Here is a 7419-nt window from a genome sequence, read left to right as displayed (position 1 = left end):
GTGCAGCAGACGTCTGAGAAAGTGGGTTTGATCCGGGAGAGGATTAGATCAGCTTAGAGTTGGCAGAAGAGTTATGCAGATGTTCGCTGCCGTGAGTTAGAGTTTGAAGTGGGGAGGTAAGGTATTTCTGCGAATTGCTCTGATGAAAAGGGTGATGAGATTCGGAAAAAAGGGCAAGCTGAGCCCGAGGTATATTGGACCATTCGAGGTACTTGAGCGAGTGGGTCCGATAGCCTATAGAGTTGCATTACCTCCAGCACTTTCGAGGGTCCATGATGTGTTTCACGTCTCCATGTTGAGGAGGTATGTGTTGGATCCTTCACATGTTATTAGTTATGATGAGTTGGAAATTAGGGATACTTTAGCGTATGAGAAGATACCTGTTCAGGTTCTGGACCGTAAAGTTCAGAAGCTTCGTACCAGAGAGATACCGTTAGTGAAGGTATTGTGGTGAAACCACGAGGTTGCGGAAGCTTCTTGGGAATTGGAAACAGAAATACACCGGAAGCACCCACAGTTGTTTTGAGCACTTGTACATGATCCTACTATGGGTTGGGATAGGTGGTTAGTCGTCGGGAGTGTGTATGTATTGTGAACTCCTGAGACCGTTGTATATGTAACCACGGTATTCCTCCACCATAAGTGAGGGTATGTATGTGTATGTGTATGTGTATGATGGGACTGCGCTGTGATGATCGCCAGTTCGCTTTTGAGTTGTGTCTATGTGTTCGATTGTATGTATGACTTTATGAATGAGAGATGGCAAATTTTGAGTGCGAAATTTTTGTAAGGAAGGGAGATTGTAAGAACCCGAACTGTGATAACTAGATTTAAATATTAAGAGAGGGGCAAAATTGGAATTTACCAGGCTTTGTCGACGAAGCCAGATTTCGTCGACGAAGTGTATGCTTTTCTCATTGACGAAATTCAGAGCCTCGTCAACGAGAAAAAGCTGAGAGGTCTGGGAATTTGGAAATATCAGACTTCATCGACGAGGCCACCGATTCGTCGACAAAATCAGTGAAAGAATCATTGACGAAGGTTCCATTTTGTCGGGGAAATTAGGCCGGGTCAAAGGGCTATAAAAGGAAATTTCCTTTACTTCTTCACTAAGTTACTTCAAGTTTATCTCTTTCTCTCTACTCTCTTTCTCTCTCTAGATTTCTTCGCTGATCGTTGATAGAATCGGGAAACGGAAGTTACCACAAGGATCGTGGAAGGATTCTCTACAACTTCTACGGATCGGAATCTCGTTTCGGAGGTTTTCGGGTTTTGGCGAAAAGTCGAGGTAAGGCTCGGTTTTCATTTCTAATCTGGTAGTTTTGTAGAGGATGGTCTTGTGAGTATATTCTGTACTGTGATTTGTAGGTTTTGGAACTCGATTCCCTGTTTAGGAGCCTTGGAGTTCGGGTTTTGTTATACGGGGTTAAGGTAAGGGGAAACTGTGTTATATTGGTTATTTTTGAAATCGAACTCGGTGCAACTGTGGTCCACAGTCCTGTGTGTGTTTTGGCTACTCATTTGGGGGGATCTAACGGGGAAAACTGTGGGTTTTTCATTTTTGCAATTTTGGGAAAAAGGGGGTGACAGGCTGAATCCCGGGTTTTGTTGAAAACCGAGTATATGTGTGATTTATACTCTGATATTGGGATAGTCGTGCCTTGACTTTGTTTAAACTGTATTTGTTTGGAAAACCATGATTTAGATTACCAAATGAGTGTGGTTTATTTGGTTATATGAGCATGCATGTGTGTTTGATATGCGGAAATACTGATAGGAACGTGGTTCTGGAATTGCTGATAGGATCGCGATTCCAAAATGATTCTAGGTACTGAGAGTGATCGGCTCTATATCCGAGGGTATGTATTTATCGCCTGCCACGTTGGCAAGAGTGACCAGCTCTATATCCGAGGGCGTGAGCCTATCCCAGCAGATTAGGCCGAAGGGTGTGGATCCACCAGTTAGCGCCGGTATGATGCCATGGGAGTCGAGGACTAGCCATGTGCCGGTGGCTCCGTGCTTCATGGGTTGGCTACGGGCCAACGCCAGAATGCCGAATCGGCTTTGGGCCGATGAGTGTGACGACACAGTGTATTGATCATATGTGTGTATTGTGACGGGGCTGCGTATAAATAGCCGCCGTATGCGTGCGTATATGCATTGTGTGTATGAGTACTGGATTGCATTTAATTGCGTGTATGTTGTGTCATGATAACACTCAAATGTCACACACCGATATAACCTGTGTTCTTCCTTACTGAGAGGTGTCTCACCCCTGCTGTACGTACATTTTTACAGGTCCTTCGAGTAACCGGAACTAGCGTCCTAGTGTAGGGAGCGTAGTGGCCGGTGTATTGCGTTTAGCGCTAGGTAAGTGTTAGTATTGTAATTTTGGTGGGTTGCCATTTTGGGATGTGTTGGGCACCCGTTTGTACGTTTTTGATAGAACATTGTGTGTGCTCTTGTATAAACTTTGGTATGGTAGTGCATATGTTGATATTGAATGACTTTTTCCGTTGCGTATATGATTGTGGTTGGATGTGTTTAGGGTGCCTTGGAACCCCACGGGGTCGGACCCTCATCCATTGTATTGTATCTGTGATGATTTGTATGATACAGGGACATGTTAGGTTACTTTTTCACCCCTGGGTCCCATGTCGGGGTTCGGGGCGTGATATTAGTAATTATTCTTCTCACATTAATACTTATTTATTTGTTTTTGTAGGAACCCAACCGAAAGTAGTATACTTTTTTTCTATTTGTTATTGTTCTTGTATTTTCTGTCTATCTGCTTATTTTAAGGGGCATTGAAGCTCTAATTGAATTATACCTTTGCTATTTTGCATAATTGATTAGTCAGCACCCTAGTTTAATTTTAATAGCTACAACTTGCAATATAACGCCGATTGTATATGATTTCATTGCTAGTGTGGGTAATGATGTGGTATGTGTAAACTAGTATTTACAGGAAGTGAGTGGTGTTAGCTCAAAATTTACATTGTGGAAGTATTATGCAACTATTATTTTGTAAGAATGTGGGCATTCGTAAAAGGAACAATTTATGCAAAAATTTCAGCAAAGTGCCATCTTAAAATTGGATACACTCATTTTTATTTGCATATGTTATAAGAGAACTTTTAGAGCAGAACAAGCACAAACTTGTTTTACAACATTCATATCCATAACATGCACATTCATAGTAGGAACAAATTCCTTCAAAAAATTTGGCATAATCTCCTTTGAAAATCATATTTTCCCATTTATACTTATGTCTATTAAAGGTAATAAATTTTATAATAGAACAATAATAAAGTTGTTTGACAACTTTCATACCCAAAACATGCACATTCATTGTATAGCCAAATTTTGGAAAAATTCTGATAGTCTCCTTTGAAAATTGGATATGCCCATTACTATTTGCACCTGATAAAGGAGACAAGTTTCATAACAAAACAAACAAAAAGTTCTTTCATAAAATTCATACCCAAAATTTAAACATTCATAGTATGACCAAATTTTGTAATAATTTTGGCAGAGTCCTCTTAAAATCGGATATACTCATTTCTAATTGCACCTGTTAAAGGAGACAAATGTTATAGCAAAACAAGTGTAGCAATGTTCCAGAAAATAGTTCTGAAATGGCAAGGGGTGAATATAATAATGGTTCGATAAAGTTGCCACTAGCTTGTTATTTTTTAGGTGCGATTAGTTCACCTAATTACTATTCGTTGATTGATCTCTAAACTAATCTTAAGACCAAAAAAAATCAGTAGTCTCGATCTGGTTTTTACCAAAGTTAGGATCAAGAATACAATTATGTGAGGAGAAGGAATTAGAACCTCTTACACATCTGTTCTACAAATGGTATTTAATTTACTATGATTTATCCCAACTCGAATCATATGATCCTTAATTAATTCCTAAGTAAACCAATAAACATTGAAATTTTAAGAAATAATGCAAAATTAAGCGCAATTTAGGAATATCTTATAAGATCTCCAAAGGAGGGGTTCCTATTAGATAAACTCCCCTCAGAACTATCATAGGTGAGATTTAAGACACATTTTTATCCTTTGTTTTATCATTGGAATGCACATATACACACATACAAAAAATATGATATATACAAATATTAAATATGTAAAATGATCACACTAATGCATCAAATTCAAGCAAAAGGAGTCTTCAAAACATTCCTACATTTTTTTTAAAAAAAAATTAATAATTTTTTTGTAATTTTCTAAATTTTTTTTTTTTTGCATTTTTCTAGGATTTTAAAAAAAAATTCTCCATTTTATTTAAAATAAATTAAAAATGTAAAAAATCAAAATCAAAATCAAAATGAAAGCGATCTAGGGATGGGGCTATGTAAATGGATCATAAGTATGGGATTTGACTTGAATTGAGTCATGTTAGTTTGGGTTGGGTCAGGCTTTGTGCAATTGGGACATGAGTCAGTTGTAGAAGCTTAGGTTGAGTTAGGGTCAAGCCCAATTGGATCTAAAGAGATTTGGGTTTAATTGGGTAATGAGCTTGGTTTAAATGGGTTGAGTTAGTTTAGGATTTGTATTAAATAGGTGTTCAGGTTTTTAGGCCAAGTTGACCTAAATTTTTGTGTCTTTCAGCTCAGGTTTGATTAGGGCATTTTGACTCAAATTCTAGGATTTTAAAAGACTGGGTTGGGGTCTTTTATTTTGGGCTTTCAATTTTGGGTTCGGATTTTAATTGATAATTTTTTAAAAATTTGAATGGAGAATTAGGTCAATACTCAAATCAATATTGGCCAATTTTTTAGAAATCAATTCCAATTTTGCAAATTAAACACATTCTAAAATTCTACAAATTGATTTTATCACACAATTCTCCTTATTTCTCAACCATTCTGCAGCATTAGCTTATTCAAACCAACTTTAGTTAAAATTATTAGAACAAAATGCATACATAAAAAATTAACGGTACTTACCCCTTAGTCTTTTCCTTTCCACCCACTATCTTTATCAATAGAGCTATCCTTTTTTCGAATTCTTCTCCTCTGACTTTCTTCTGCTCTTTTTGCTACTTCTCAGCAACTCTCAGCTTCTTTCCTTTCTTTGAGGAGTTTGGGCTTCTCTTTCCTTTCCCACTTGATAGAACTTTACTTCGTCTTATGTAATCTCTCAATCTCACCCTCTGCTTTTCTTTTCTCAATTGTCCTCCACCTGCTACTTCTCTAGAAAACTCTATTTATAGGTTAGAGTGAGAACCGCCAATTTAAAATCAATCAAATTTAAAAACAAATTAATCAATTTTCTTAGTTTTGATTTATTTACTAACTTGATTGATCAATTAAATTTTAAACAAATGGATTGATTTTTTTTTTAATTTTTGATTTGTTTACTAACTTGATTGATCAATCGAGTTTAAAACAAATTGATTAATAATTTTTATTTTTGATTTGTTTACTAACTTGATTGATCAATCGAATTTGAAACAAATTGATTGATTATTTTTATTTTTGTTTTAGTTACTAACTTGATTGACCAATCGAATTTAAAACAAATTGATTAATTTTTATTTTTTATTTTATTTATCTACTAACCTATTCCCAACTGAAGTTTCTCTTGTGATGTATGTGCAGGTGTAAGCATGGAGAAGTTAGCCCACTAGAATATATATATATATATATATATATATATATATATATATATATATATATTATTTTCATGTTTTTTCTTCCAGACTTTTTAGTGTGCTAATGAATTTTACAAAAGTAGTTTTTACTATATAAGACCGCAAACAAAATGGGGTGTCTACAACAAGCACAAAGTTTTTTCACAACATTTTATTCACAAAATTTAAACATTCATAGTATGACCAATTCCTATAAAAATTTGAGCTGTCTCCTCTTAAAATCATATATGCCCATTTCCGATCGCACTTATAAAAGGAGACAATTTTTATAGTAGACAAGCATAAAATTCTTTCACAACATTTATACCTAGAATTTAAACATTCATAGTATGACCAATTTTCGTAAGAATTTTGGCAGTGTCTCATCTAAAAATCAAATATACCCATATCAAATCACACCTGTCAAAAAGTACGACTTTCATACAAATAAAGTCATACATAATAAACCAGACTTTCAAAACACAATGTCAACTTATTCACTCATGTTGAACTATCCAGAATGATTCAAAATAGATTACTCCCATTAGGAGTAAATCCCAACCATAACATTTATAATATTAATAAATTATTAGCATTGTCTGACAATTGCGGGTATATATCGGAAAACAATAAATAAGCACAATAACTATACAAAATTAATACAAGGAGACAAGAAAAATATATATAAAAATGAAACTAATGTACTAAACGAGATCATATACTCAAGTACATAAAATAAATATAACTATGGCTAGTCAAGTGTTGCATGGTGGTTGTCTTGTATGTCATGTAGGTTGACATCTGCATCCCCCCTCTCCTATCTAGTCATCCTTATCGACTCTTCGTCTCATTGTCATCCGGTACCTTTACCATGTCCGGGTTGAAATACTACATCATCAGACATATGAAGCAGATAGGGGGATAGTTGAGGCAATGATGTAGGTCGGGAACAAGTGGGAAGGATCAATGCATCCACATCCCCAAAATCTATAGTTGAACCACACCTAAAGGGTTTGGACGGGGTGTAGAAGACTAGTAAAGGTTATTGCTGAAGTGACTAATAGTGTGTGTAAAAGAGCATATGTGGTACTACTAGATAGTTCACCATAGGAAGGATGCGAGGATGAAGGTATATAAGGAGCATATTGTGTACTAGTGGAGGGCTCGGCCCAATCAGGTATTGTCGAAGAGGTATATGATGCTAAAGGGCCAAAAAGGTTCTAACTCTCTCTATAAATGGAGGCTTCTCCAAAATCGGGCTAGGTGGGATGTGTGTACCATTATCCGCATGCTCCCTCCAATAATTGGAACTCCTCGACCTCCACATGGCTATCATGTAGAGGGAGGAGATGCAGGGACATGTCCTTGTCATCCATGCTGATGGAAAAATGTCAATCCATCCCTCGTAAAGCTCTAAACATACTAATCTAAAGAGACTAGCTCGACCTTATGTAATATGTTAGCCTATATTACAAATAAAAAAATCGTGAATACATCTAAAAAAGAAATTTTTATAGCAGTACTAGAGCTTGTGTGTTAATGTATAATCACAAGGCTCATATATACAGCTGCTATCCTATCCATGAAGCGTCGTATGATGGACTTATACCAAATGAAGTATGGATTATCTATACGCATAGGACCATCCTTCAGCTCTCCATTGATGATATACTTACCCCAATTCTCCTATAAGTTCACTTACTTCTTCTAGAATGTTCTCCATTAATGACCCTTCGACCACAACAGTCAATGTGATGTAGGTCACAACCC

The sequence above is a fragment of the Malania oleifera genome, chromosome 1, assembly GCF_029873635.1.
Source record: "Malania oleifera isolate guangnan ecotype guangnan chromosome 1, ASM2987363v1, whole genome shotgun sequence".
Taxonomy (NCBI): Eukaryota; Viridiplantae; Streptophyta; class Magnoliopsida; order Santalales; family Ximeniaceae; genus Malania; species Malania oleifera.
The sequence above is the reverse complement of the archived record's forward strand: the minus strand, read 5'-3'. Positions refer to the sequence as shown.